Source organism: Zalophus californianus, chromosome 7, assembly GCF_009762305.2.
Source record: "Zalophus californianus isolate mZalCal1 chromosome 7, mZalCal1.pri.v2, whole genome shotgun sequence".
Taxonomy (NCBI): Eukaryota; Metazoa; Chordata; class Mammalia; order Carnivora; family Otariidae; genus Zalophus; species Zalophus californianus.
Window position 1 is genome coordinate 136,485,571 of NC_045601.1, and position 14,496 is coordinate 136,500,066.

The window sequence follows — 14,496 nt, forward strand, 5'->3', positions numbered from 1 at the left end:
GTGAATTAACATGTTAACAACCCTAACATACACATCATCTCACCACCACAAGAAAGGCACAACCTACCCAGTTGAAATGTGTCTTTTGGCCTCTTGCTACTCATGGACTAGCAGCACCAGTCCCCCAGGAACTTGTAAAGGGTCTCTGCCCATCCCAGGCCTTCTCAATCAGAATCTGCATTTTAACAAGATATCCAGGTGACTCATATGCACATGACATTTGAGAATTAACCATGCCACCGGAATTTATAAAGCACATCTGAAATGTTAAGGGCCTGAAACTAAACATTAGTTATGAAATATACCTGTGCATAGATATTTAAAGAACATTTTGCTAATTCCCAAATATCCTTATTTGTACGAGTTTTCTTTTTAGCCTTAACTCGTGAGAAACAAAGGACATGGATGTAGAATAAAATATCTCATAATCCAAGAAGCTAGGAGCTGAGAAAAGAAATATCAGACTACCTCCTTAGAAGTGCTATGACTTTCCTCTTTCCAAAGCACTCACAAAATTACTGTCAAGGTAGAAAAGCAAGCAGGAACAAACTCTAAGAGCAAATATTCACAGTACTGGGTTGGCATCCAACATCTAAAATGCAAGCAAAGAAGCCAGGCAGCTTGGAGTAAAATGTATAGATTTCACCTTTCCTAAACTGTAACAGAAATAACAGCTTTCAACTTGACAAATCATAAAAACAACTCAGAAGATTACCTACCTCTAATAGCTTGAGCTCTTAAATAAGTGCTATGAAGTCAATACAATATTCTGATGCAGTATTTTCTCCAAAAATTATTTCTGGAAAAAATTAATAATAATGGACCCTTTAGTCTAAAGATTTTCTGCACCTGCTCATCAAAACTATTCTTCCCACACACACCTAGAGTTTTTTCCTCCTACAGTAAGGAAGGCATAAAACATGAAATACAAGAAATAAATCATTTTTAAAAAACTCACCTACACCGTCCCTCCTGGAAGCCAAACATAAATACATTTGCTCATTTGAACACTTACAGATGAAGGCATCAAGGTAATGAGTTATCCAAAGTTTCTATAAAGAGCAGGCTTAGGAATTCCCCCTTCCTCATTAATCTACAACAACCAACAATTTAAGAGTTGATGAACCAGCAGCTTATAGAGCATGTAGATTTTTTCCTCTTATTTAACATTTGGTACGTTTCACCTTACTCCAGAGCAAGCAGAAACAAAATTAAACATATTTTTCTTTTTATTTTCATTGGCTTCTTTTTCCAAAGGAAGCTAGATAGCTACCTGAAATGAAGTTCTGGATTTAACACATCCTTATTCTCCATTATCATAGGTAGCAGAGTTGATTTAATGGTTAGTTGATAAGCTGATTTTTAAGCCAGTGTGTATATAACCCGTGGCCTATGACCTCAACATATCTCACCTTGTTTGGATCCATTATATAGACAATAGAATATCGTGGGCTATGAAAAATACGGTTCTTCAAATCCAAAAACCAAAAAGAACTTTTCAAATATTCTCCAAAGCAGATGCGAGTGAAGTTATACTTACTATTCTACATTCAATACTAAGTAGGCAGTATTGCCATGCAAACAAAAGCAACTCCACAGACATTGAGCAAAGTCTACTTAAACACACCACCCCCCGTGAGGGAAAACCACCTCGCACGTGAAGGTTTAAGTTCATGCATCGAATTAAAACATCAAAGCAGACCATCAGTCTCCGTAGAGGCCCGAACCAAGCAACAAACAGCTTCTGCCAGCCACAATTAAATCCAAGCCATAACTTAGACGCTTTAAATTAGTAACAGTTAAACCAGCTCTTTTTCACTTGCTTGCTCATAAAATCTTGCCCCCGCTGTGAGTCAGCAGTGACTCATAAGCACTTCCTACAAGAAGCACCTGTTTTTAGGCCCATCCCTTGCAACCGAAGTGCTGAGATGAGTGATCTTAGCTTAATGCTTGCTAACATGGAAGTATCATTCCTCAGCTCTCTGCTACTAGATAATGCCAGTCAGAGCGCTGCAGTGACTGCAAACAGGTAACGGTCTGCAGCTGGCTGGTAAGGAGACCAATCTATAAAAGGGCACTAGGAGTTGCCAAGATTGGGAAGGAAAAGCCATTTTTCTGTTTTCACTGTTGGCCATTGCGAATATGCCTCTCCTTTAACTCCTTATCCCTATGGGCTGACCCTTCTGCAGCCAGGCTTCCTCAGGTACCAGCATCTTCCTTCTCTTAAGGTCTGGTTTGGGTTTACAAACAAAAGGGAGTGGACTTTTCCCCTTCATTTGGTCCATCGCTAACTTTAGAACTGGATCCTTTGAAAAGTATTAAAAACTGAAATGGAAAAAAGGAATCCAATAGTTCTTAGAAGCTATCTGTCCTCATTTCAAGCTAAGGAAAAGAAAAGTCCAGTGGCCGGTTCCATGTCGTCTAAACAAGACAGGTCAGATCGTTTGTTTAGATTTTTCAGCAACTTTCTCTGAACACTCCCTATCCACGTGAGCAATATAGGCAAAGGGGAGATGTTTAAGGAGTGCCATAAGAGGGAAGAGGGGGCACTGAGAGAAGGGGAGAGCAAGTGCTAAATTCTGACAAATAGTCACAACTAGCCATTTCTGAAAACTCGTTGAAACTTCTGCCAGGTCCACAGCTGACCCGAACTCACCTTTGGTGTGTTCACTCTCCATAGGTCAGTCTTCTGAGTCCAGATTGGCTCCTTGCTGACCCAACTTCAAAAGCTATAAAATAAAGGAAGGGAAAATGACGGATACCTCGCAGGAATCATGCTGCAGAGCGGCAGAGTATCACTTACTAGCGCCCTAAATAATGAAGGACTAATGAATAATACATTCGAAAGAAAAGACCCTCCTTATGGCCACTTCAGGGTTTCCTAACATTTCATATCCTGAGTACCAGGCACAAATTGGAGAAGTGTTTATTGATTGGATGAGTTCATATTCAGAGGATTTGCAATTCGTTTTTTCCCCTCAACAACTTTTATGTTATGGAATTTTTTTTCTGTGTGTTTCAAAAATACTTTAAAATGAAATTAGTTAAAATAATCTTTTATTGTTAAACCACCTTTAATCTCCCTCTTTTCCTTTTAAATACAATTTACTGCAGACCATGTACTAACTGCAGTGTCAGAGATAAACAGAAAAAAAAAAATCGCTTTTCCACAATCAGATGCAAATGGTGCTTCCCCCTGAGGGATTATACAAAAAGAGGAAGTGTGAATCAAAGAGACAAAGATATATACTTTAAACTTTGGGATACTATTCAACAAATATTTATTTTATCCTGGAGCACATGTTCTGCAGGTAGAAACACGATGATGATTTATGTCCCACCATTTAGGGACAGGTAGAAATGGTTGTACTGTTACTTTATTTTTAAGTATTTTGAATATAGGGGCGCCTGGGTGGCTCAGTCAGTTAAGCATCTGCCTTTGCCTCAGGTCATGATCTCAGGGTCCTAGGACAGAGCCCGCATCCGGCTCCCTGCTCAGCAGAGAGTCTGCTTCTCCCTCTTTTTTTTTTTTTTAAAGATTTTATTTATTTATTTGACAGAGAGAGACACAGCGAGAGAGGGAACACACGCAGGGGGAGCGGGAGAGGGAGAAGCAAGCCTCCCACCAAGCAGGGAGCCCGACGCGGGGCTCGATCCCAGGACCCCGGGACCATGACCTGAGCCAAAGGCAGACGCTCAACGACTGAGCCACCCAGGCGCCCCCTGCTTCTCCCTCTTTCTACTTCTCCCCCTGCTTGTGCTCTCACTCTGTCTCAAATTGATAAATAAAAAATCTTAAGTATTTTGAATATGTACTTATGCAGATAAATTTCCTTTGGGAAATATGTATTACATAAATCGTTTTAAGTTTATGTTCTCCATTTTAAACACCTTGTCAGGCAGATAAAAGCTTCACATTGACCAGCATTGTCCCCACAACCCTGGCTCACTGGAATTGTGATCAGGACATTCAACCAAGGGACTTGGGTACAATTTGAGGGTGCCATTGCTTTCTTTAGATGTACATAAATTCTAAAAACTTTAAAAGAAGTTACTGTAGGGGCACCTGGCTGGCTCTTGAGCATGTGACTCTTGATCTTAGGGGTGTGAGTACAAGCCCCACATTGGGTGTAGAGATTACTTAAAAATAAAATCTTTTTTAAGAAATGTATACTCTAGGGACGCCTGGGTGGCTCAATTGGTTAAGCTTCTGCCTTTACTCAGGTCATGATCCCAGAGTCCTGGGATCTAGTCCCACATCAGGCTCCTTGCTCAGCGGGGAGCCTGCTTCTCTCTCTCTCTCAGAATAGTTGGGTAAAATCTTTAAAAAATATAAATAAATAAAATTTTTTAAAAAATGTATACTCTAGACAGAGATACATAGGCTGAAGGTTGCTATAGGACCAATACTGTCCCCAAATAACCGCAGTATCAAAGAAGGGTCTTTCGGAAGCAAGGAAGAGAGCAAGGAATATGATTTAAAGTCTCCTACACTCATATTTACTAACTAAGTGAAATGATAGCACTCTGGAGTATCCACTATATGCCACACACCTCGCTGGGTGCTTTCTATGCATTATCATTCATCCTTACAAGTCTTAAAGGGAGTAATCTGAAAGAGAAGGGTTATGTAGTTCACACAAAGTCATGCACCAGGAATGAGCTCTGAACACAGGTCTAACTGATTTCCAAACCTGTACCTTTTTCATTAAACCAAGAGGCGTTCTAGAACTTCCCACAGGCAGGCAAACGGAAGGACTGGAGCCTGAGCTGTTTAGGGAAGCTGTTGAGCCCACTGACATCCTGCCTCTTCTCCCAGAGGTATGCCCAGCTGTTTCTCAGCAAGGCCTTGGCAGGATTTCTGTCGTACATTGGGATTCTGCTAACCAGATCAAGGTACTTTGGCACATGTCTTAGGGGGTCCCAGACTCCTAGAAGTGAGTTCCCTTCTTTGCAGTGTTGCTGGAGAACACATAAGACCACCAGTTAAATTTGAATTTCAGATAAACAATAATTTTTTAATATAAGTATGTCCCCAATACTGCAAATATTGCATGGGACAACTTATTTGCTAAATCTGGCCACCCTATTTCTTTGCCCTATTTTGAGATGTCTTAAATTAGATCAGAGATAATGCGTGTATACTGGAGTGACTTACAGCTCTATACACGATCTTCAGGTTGGAATGAAGATATCCTGGCTATTGATTGGATCTCAGAAACTCAACTGTAAGCACATCACACCCTCCCCCTCCAGCACACACACCTACTCCAAGCTGTTAAATGGTTTATCATGGAATGCCACCATAATTCACTTGATTAGTAACATCTAGTGCAGCCGACTTGAATCTTGTGTTCACAACTCAGGGATACGAGAAATTTAAATTTATACTTAATTCAACAGAATTTGTTTCAAAACCCCAAAAACAAACCCAGTCAAGTCAGGTCTTACCATGGCCCCCCTCTTTTCCCAGAACTGTTCCTAGGGCTCATGTAGTTCTAGGGGGAGGGAGGGGGGACTAGTTCTTGATGTTGTCTATCCATGCAAATTCTGGCCCCTTCGATTCAACTGTTGTGTTTTTTTTTTCCCTGTTCTCCTCAGGTGCAGGCATCATCCTGCAACAACTGTACCATCCTAAGACTCCAAACACTTCCGAAGCCCTTGAAGGCCCCACATGCCTCAATGCCCAGTGTAGCCTTTCCTCTTTGGGTCCTTCAGCACTGCTGGACTTCTGCCTTTGAAAAGTGAAGCCTTTGCGCTTTGCCATTGAATCTTATGGACTAGCTCTGGCTTTGCTGTCTCCCCAGGGCCCTCGCCCACTAGAGGATGCAAAGACACCTGTATCCTCTTGTCTCTGGGCACACCACCCCCCCATATCCTCTCTGCTTAGACAGTCTTTCTCAATCTTTTTCTAGGGATGGCTCCATCCTCCTCGACACCCCCACCCTCCAGCTCTCCAACCTTTCTCTTGTGCATCTAATTCCCTTAAGGATGTTAGGTTTTTGGAAGATCCTGGAAGGTTACTTCCTTTTCACCCTGGCTTATTCTTCCCCTGAGGCAATGAATACAAGCAATTAGGTGCTTGAGGAGGAGAGAGGGTAAGGAGAATGGTAGAGTAAGTTAACCAATTAATTTTAAATATTCCTGGACCTTTTTTTTTTTTTAACACAGAAGTATATATTTCAAGATTTTATTTTTATTTATTTGAGAGAGAGAGAATGAGAGAGCGAGCACACGAGAGGGGGGAGGGTCAGAGAGAGAAGCAGACTCCCCGCTGAGCAGGGAGCCCGATGTGGGACTCAATCCAGGGACTCCAGGATCATGACCTGAGCTGAAGGCAGTCCTTTTTTTTTTTCAAAGCTAGGCTAACAAATTAGATCCTGATTTGTTCAGGCGTAAACTTTGCCTTTCCACAGTAGTCCACAAATTCTGGCATCAGCATCAGATGGGAAACATTTAAAACATGGATTGTCAGGCCCCACCCCCAGACCTACAGAATCTCTGGGGTGGAACTAGGAACATGAATTTGAACAAACTCTTTTTTTTTTTTTTAAAGATTTTATTTATTTATTGGACAGAGAGAGACAGCGAGAGCAGGAACACAAGCAGGGGGAGTGGGAGAGGGAGAAGCAGGCTTCCTGCTGAGCAGGGAGCCCGATGTGGGGCTCAAACCCAGGACCCTGGGATCATGACCTGAGCCGAAGGCAGACGCTTAACGACTGAGCCACCCAGGCGCCCATGAATTTGAACAAACTCTTAATCATTTTTCTTACATACTCAGTTGCGCTGGTCCTCTGACCTCTTCTTTCCTACACTTTCCTCTTTCTTTCCCTTTCATTCTTACCCCTAGAATGCGATAGCTGGTTAAAGATTCCTTGCACGGAACCAAAATCTAGTGCGGAATTCTGTATCCATCTTTCAAAGGGGAGGTCACCTGGGGTCCAAGAGGACGCTCATGTGTCCTGTCATCTCTTCTCCAGCTTTTATCCCACTTTTCTCAGACATTGGTGTCCTGTCCAGGTTCCAAGAAAATCTGAGTCTAAAATGGGACCACGCCAAAAGTGTATCTTCATCCTGTGTCAAAGGCAAAACTGATTGCCGGAGACCTAAATGCTGCTTGGTTCTTATGAAGTATCATCAGTACATCTAAGCAATTCAGTTTTTCATGGCTTGGGGATACTTCCAAGAAGAATTCTACTTCCAGAAGAATGGCCTAAGTGAGTAAGATACTAGTCCCAAAGTAGACAAATTATGAAGTAAGATTTTTTTTTTTTTTTATTAAGTAATCTCTATGCCCAATGTGGAGCTCAAACTCACAACCCGGAGACCAAGAGTCGCATGCCAGCTAGACACCCAGGAAGTAGGATTTTTAAAATTGCTTGCATCGGTTTGTTTGAACACCTTAATTAATTTGAGAGAACAGTTCACCTTTTTTTTTTTTTTAAGGAAAAAAAAGTGAATATGGCTAGGTAGGTAGGAGACATTAGGCTGGCAATATCATTGGCCTATTATACTCCAAAATGAGGTTAGGAGTGCTGAGCTAAATTGGAGCTTTTAAATGATGATGTCCTAGGGAGTGATAACAGACACACCAGGAGAAAATCACAAGTAATGGTAGGAAAGACTCACCCCCTGGGATGGTTGTTGATATTTATAAAAGTCAGCTAGGTTTATTGACTTGTCTCAACAAAAAGTCATGTGTGTTATTATGACATCAGAATACTACTCCACATCAAATAACAGAGTAAAGGACCTGAAAAATGAGGGAGGGAGGCAGGATGAACAGGAGGCAGAGAAGGGAGTAGCCTAAGCAACTCCCAATAGTTGGGGGGGGGGCGGCTAGGAAAGTAAATTTACACTTAATATCTCACTCCAGATTTCCAGTATTGAGAAATACATGTTTCCCTTTAAAGATGGTTAAGCAGGAGTATCTCTTCTAAGTTGATCAATCAGGAAATGTTATAACAGATGCCAACTGTCCACAGAGCACTCACCCAGATACTGCAAATAAAGGGGACCAGGGGGGTTTGGCTGGCTCAGTGGGTGGAACGCGCGGCTCTTCGATCTCGGGATCGTGAGTTTGAGGCCCACCTCGGGTGTAGAGATTCCTTAAAAATAAAATCTTTTAAAAAATAAAGGAAATGAGTTTTCCTCCACACGATGTCCTTTTTCCCTGAAGGGATGATACAGAGATGGAGATAGGGACCAAAAATACCAGAGGGCACAGGTTGAAAGGAACCACAGAGTTCTGCCAGACCAGCCCCACAACGAAGGTAGCAGCTCTTTCTCCAATTCTTGCAAGCGCCCAGGACTGGGTGGGCTTTCTCCTCCCCGGAAATGGAGGCGGTGCTTCCGGAGGCTTCCACTTCCGGTGGAGAGTGGACCCACGGGCCACAGCTGTTCTCTCTGAGGAGTTGGGCAGCTGGCTGCTCCTCGGTGAGCTCCGGAGCCGGGACGGACCTGATCCTGAGGGAAACTTCTCGGCAAGTCCTGCCAACATTGCTCTTTTGCCTGAAGAGGTGATCTCCCCACAACACGCGTGCCATTTTGTGTGTTTCTTTCCTTTTATTTTTTTTAAGATTTTATTGATTTATTTGAGAGAGAGAGACAAAGCGAGAGAGGGAGCACAAGCAGGGGGAGTGGGAGAGGGAGAAGCAGGCTTCCCGCCGAGCAGGGAGCCCGATGCGGGGCTCGATCCCAGGACCCCGGGATCATGACCTGAGCCGAAGGCAGACGCTTCACTGACTGAGCCACCCAGGCGCCCCATTTTGTGTGTTTCTAAACAAAGACTTTGTTTTAGAACAAAGTGGCAAGTCGTTTTTATCCCATTGTTATTAATTCACTCATCTAGTACATTTTCTCGAGTTACTGTGGTTTCGTTACAGGAAACCGAGGCCTGGTGAGCACAGGCTATATACGCAGCTTTGCGACTTAGTGATAGATTAATTTCCTGACTTCCAAGTCTAGGGCGTTTTGCACTACTCGGTGTGTTTTTATTTCGTCTTCATTGAATTATTTTTTAAAAGATTTTATTTATTCATTTGAGAGAGAGGGAGAGAGACAGAGCGCCCCCATGAGTGAGCAGGGAGGGGCAGAGGGCAGGGAGCGAGAATCTGGAGCCGACTGAGCACAGAGCCCAATGCAGGGCTCCATCGCACAACTGCGAGACCACGACCTGAGCCCAAACCAAGAGTCGGTGCCCAACCGACTGAGCCGCCCAGGTGCTCCCATTGAATGATTTTTAAAAAATCTTATTATTCCTTCTTAATGTTCATCTCTTATTTCTCTCTCATGAGTGGCAACAAAGGATTGGCAGCACCAGGAAGACGGAGGTGTGGAGAGGACAAAAGAGAAAGGTGTATTGAAATTTTACAATGTACCAGGCTCACGAGGCTCACTGGTGGCATCGCATTGCTTTTCACAACCATCCTGTGAAGTATGTGGCATTGCTCCAATTTTGCAGATAAGGAAATTGAGAGGTCAGGTGTCTTGTGTAAGTTCACTTGACGAGCTGTCAAATATTTGAGACTGTTCTGAATCTTTCTGACTCCAAAGTCATTAAATTATACTGCCTCCCATGCCTCAAGCAGAACAAATTTGATGTCTAAATGGCTGCTTAACTCCAATTAGCTCTGCCCAGATTTTTTTTTTTTTAAGATTTTATTTATTTATTTATTTGAGAGAGAGAGAGAATGAGAGATAGAAAGCACGAGAGGGAAGAGGGTCAGAGGGAGAAGCAGACTCCCTGCTGAGCAGGAAGCCCGATGCGGGACTCGATCCCGGGACTCCAGGATCATGACCTGAGCCGAAGGCAGTCGCTTAACCAACTGAGCCACCCAGGCGCCCAGCTCTGCCCAGATTTTTCACATACTTTAAGGGAGAACCTTTATATTGGCCCTTGATCCTGAGTTTAATTGACCAGAAGACATTAATGTTCCCATGTAAACAGTTACTCATTAAAGTAACTCAGAATATCCACATGCATTATTACCTTGATCCAAAAATAACTGAAGGCAATTACTTGAACAAAGGTGTTATTGTGTTTCCGGCACAAGTGATGGGGAAGAGATGACTAGAGTCCTATGGTCTCTGACCTCCTGGGACAGCTCTGATTGTTTCAAAATTTATGTTGTGAAAGTTAAATTATTTGCCCTGAGCGCTTTCATTCATTTGCTTCTACACTGAGAGTTGTGTACAATTCAAATTCCTTTTCTATGACAGTTCTTCAAATTATTGGCAGTGGCTTTCAAGTTTTCCTAGGGTTTACATTGGAAGTGTGGTATAGAGAGAGCTGAGTCAACAACTTCCGGTTAAACAAGGCAGATTACTCATACTCTTCCGTGTCCTTTCCACCCCAAACCCAACACACGTGACAGCAATGAACTAATAATGAACTAATAAAGGTATTAACCCACTAGAAAGAAGAAAGGCAAAGAAGACAACAGTGGACAAAAGATTTTATCACAGTTTTGGGAGTAGGCAAGGAAATAGGAAAGTGATAACTCACTTAGCAAGTCAGAGAAAACTATAACCCAAGGACCTGGAGAGAGAATTTCTGACACAATGTGGAGAGTACTTCCTGGAGGCTCCCAGCCTTGTGGAAAGCTGGAGAGAGGCCCATGGCTGAGAATGAGATCGGTTCAGAGTCCAGGTGTACACAAACTGATCCCCAGTTCTTCAATTCCACCCTGGGCAACCAGGGGATGCTGTTGCCTCCCACCTACACAGGAGTCTAGAGGCTTATTGTCTAGAGAAATTGAACAAGGAGGCATCAACTTTGTGCAGTGAATAAGTGTGCAGGTATAAGTGAACACTTTTTTTTTAATGTATCATTTGTTGATTTAACCCCTTAGATTTGAAAGTAATCATTTAACCAGATTTTTTTAAAGATCTTATTTATTTGAGAGAGAGCACACAAGCAGAGGGAGTGACAGAAGGAGAGGGAGAAGCAGACTCCCTGCTGAGCAGGGAGCCCAACTCGGGGCTTGATCCCAGGACAACCGGAGCCAAAGGCAGATGCTTAACCGACTGGGCCGTCCAGGTGACCCTAAGTGAACATCTTCTAATGGAACATGGGATGGGAACCGGTCCCTTCCCTGCTTTATGCCTAAAACACTGCAACTTCCTATGCTGGCCTGCTCACATGCTACTGGGAGAGCCTCTTTGGAAAAAAAAAATCTTGGAAAAAATAAGGTGAGTTTAGACGATTTGCATGTATTGTAATTACATATTTAGATTTGTTTTTATCTTATTTTATTCATTCCATTTACCCACCTTTTTCTATGCTGCTTTTCCCCTTCATTCTTGCCTTCTAATGGATCGATGATTTTGTTATTCTTGCCTTTCCTTCCCTTCTATTGGTTTGTCAGCTGCAACATTCTCTCTCTCTCTTTCCAATTCCTTCTTTCTTTCCTCCCTCTCTCCCTCCCTCCCTTCATTCCTTCTGTGGTTAAACTTTAACATGAATTCTCTGAATTGATCAATATCTCTATCCTCCTCCAAAATCATGCAGGTGCTATGGAATGCTTTCTCGCTGATGACTTCTCTGTTGACCACATTCTAGTTGCACGTCATTTTTATACTCCCACACAAGTTGTGTTCTGTTGATGCTTGCTTAGATTTAACCAGATATGGACCAATTTTGTCGCTCACCACTCTTTCTTGGCTCTTATTTCTTCCTTCTGAGTTTAATTCCCTTCTTGAAGTACTTCCTTTAATAGTCTTTTGTAAAAATTTATTTTGAGAGAGAGAGAGAGTGCATGCAAGAGTAGGGAGTAGGGGCAGAGGGAAAGAATCTCAAGCAGACTCCTTGCTGAGCAGGAAGCCTGTTGTGGGGCTCAGTCTCACATCACTGAGATCATGACCTGAGCCAAAATCGGGTTGGATGCTTAACCAACTGAGCCACCCAGGCACCCCTCCTTTAATAGTCTTTTAAGTGGGATAGTCTATAGGTGATAAATTCTTTGTCTTTGCCTAAAATGTTATTACTTGCCCTCATTCTTGAATTACCAACTAACTGGAAACTGTAGTATAAGTTCACTGGTCTCAGAATTTTGGAGCTATTCCACTGTTCTCTGACTTCTGTTGGTATGTTTAAGAAGTCTGCTAGAAATCTAATTGTCATTAATTCGTAGTTAATATCTGTTCTCTCTGAATGTTCTTTTTTTTTAGAATTATAAAATGTATTTTATTTTTTATTTTTGTTGTTGGTAAGTTCTTTTATATATCTCTGGTGTTCTGCAATTTCATAGAATATTCTAATTGTTGCTTCCTTCCTTCCTTCCTTCCTTCCTTCCTTTTCTTCTTTCTTTCTTTCTCTTTTTCTTTTAGTTATCTGTGTAGGGACTTATTGTACTTCCTGAATCTGAGGATTCATGTCATTCATCAGTCATCAGTTCTGGAAAAATTTCATCAATTATATCTTTTCCCTTTGCCTCTTCCTTATCTTTGTGTGCTTCTTTCCCTTGGGACTCAGATGTACATCTGACTTTCTCTTTTTATCCTTTATCTGCCTTAACCTCTATTCCACATTTTCCATCTCTTTATCTCCATGCAATGTTTTAAGTAATTTTCTCTTCCATATTTATCTTTCCTTCTTCCGCAGTATCTGTCTTGCTGTGAATACACCCATTCACTTTTTTTTTTTTTTTTACCGTATCATTATTTTTAATGTCCAGCATTTACAACATGAGGGCCAGAGCTTTCTCCCCAACTCAAGTTTATAAATTCTCAATTGGCTTGTGAGGCCAATAGGGATACTTCTTCTTGTCTAATCTGGTTTCTGGGAAGACTTCATTCAGGTCCTCAGTGGTCATCTGATCAAATGGAATTATGTTCCTCATCTTCTCCAGCTCTTTTTCATATTCCTCAATCCTGGCCTTTGAGAGAGACAAAAACTCGGCACAACTTTTCACATCTTCTTTTTCTTCAGCATCCACCTGAACAGTATATTTATCCTCTGGCACAGGAACCTTCAGGGCATTAAACTTCTTCTCAAAGTCATCTACCAAACCAGCCTTTGCCACATTGGCCTTGTAGTAAGCCCAGTCGATAGCAGGTGGTTTCTCAGGGAGAGTAGCCAATCTGGAGGTAAGTGTCTCATTCCAGGATTTCAGGGAGTTAGCAATGGCCTTCTGGTTTCAGGGTATGATCTCCCCAAAAGCTACCCAGTCAATGGTTTTTAGAGCAAGTTTTCGCGCAGCCATCTTGAGATCCTTCACCGACCCCGGCAGCCTAGAGTCCACAGCCTACACCCATTCACTTTTTAATTTAAATTTTCATTTCTTCAAGTTCTTTGTTCTTTCTAATATGTCTATTCTTTTTTTATATTATTTTATATTTCAAGTGTTCTTTAATTTCTTTTAATTATTTAAGACATAGTTATTTTATAGTTCAAGAATTCTGTATCTCCAGAAGAGACTCTTAAGTGTAGAGAACAAACTGAGGGTTGCTGGAGGGGAGGTGAATAGGGGGGTGGGCTAAATGGGTGATGGGTATTAAGGGAGGTCACTTGCTGTGAAGAGCACTGGGTGTTATATGTAAGTGGTGAATCACTAAATTCTACTCTTTTTTTTTTTAAAGGTTTTATTTTATTTATTAGAGAGCAAGCGAGAGAGAAACAGCATGAGAGGGGAGAGGGTCAGAGGGAGAAGCAGGCTCCCCGCTGAGCCAGGAGCCCGATGTGGGACTTGATCCCAGGACCCTGGGATCATGACCTGAGCCGAAGGCAGTCGCTTAACCAACTGAGCCACCCAGGCGCCCTAAATTCTACTCTTGAAGTTAATACTATGCATATATGTTAACTAGAATTGAAATAAAAACTTGAAACATTAAAAAAAGAATTCTATATCTTTAATTCTTGAGAATTCAATCCTACTGCTCTTGTATCTGCTAGCTCTCTATCCTGCTGTTTACTTTGGTGGTTTTTAGTTTTTTATTGTGAGCTCATCTTTAGCAGGGCTTTATTTGTGAATGTCCTCATGGCGTGGGTTGAGGGTTTGTCCCACCAAAGAGATTTTAGATTTGTTTTATCTAGGTGTTCCAGGGGTTCACCACTCCAGGACCACTATTTTTTTTTTTAAGATTTTATTTATTTTAGAGAGAGAGAGAGAGCATGCGTGTGGGGGCAGGGAGAGGGGCTGAAGGAGAATCTCAAGCAGACTCCTTCCTGAGTGCGGAGCCTGATGTAGGGCTCAGTCTCATGACCCTGAGATCATGACCTGAGCCAAAATTAAGAGTCGTATGCTTAATCAACTGAGCCACCCAGGCGCCCCTCCAGGACCACTATTTATGTTAATTTCTTAGCATTTGAATTCTTAGTGCATGATGGAAGTAAAAATTCAAACCCTGGCAGGTACACGGTTACAAATTCTTAAGGGAACCTCCTTTGTCCCCCATAGCCATACCTGCCAACACACACATATATGAATAGTTTACAACACTTCATGCCAGTGCATGGATTTTTTCTTTTAGTTTATCCCCCCCTTTTTTTTTTTG

General features: G+C 42.1%; 1 pseudogene; it reads right to left on the reverse strand.

The window, feature by feature from the left end:
- Positions 1-12,655: 12,655 nt before the first annotated feature.
- Positions 12,656-13,205, reverse strand: LOC113926950 (annotated as a pseudogene).
- Positions 13,206-14,496: the final 1,291 nt, after the last annotated feature.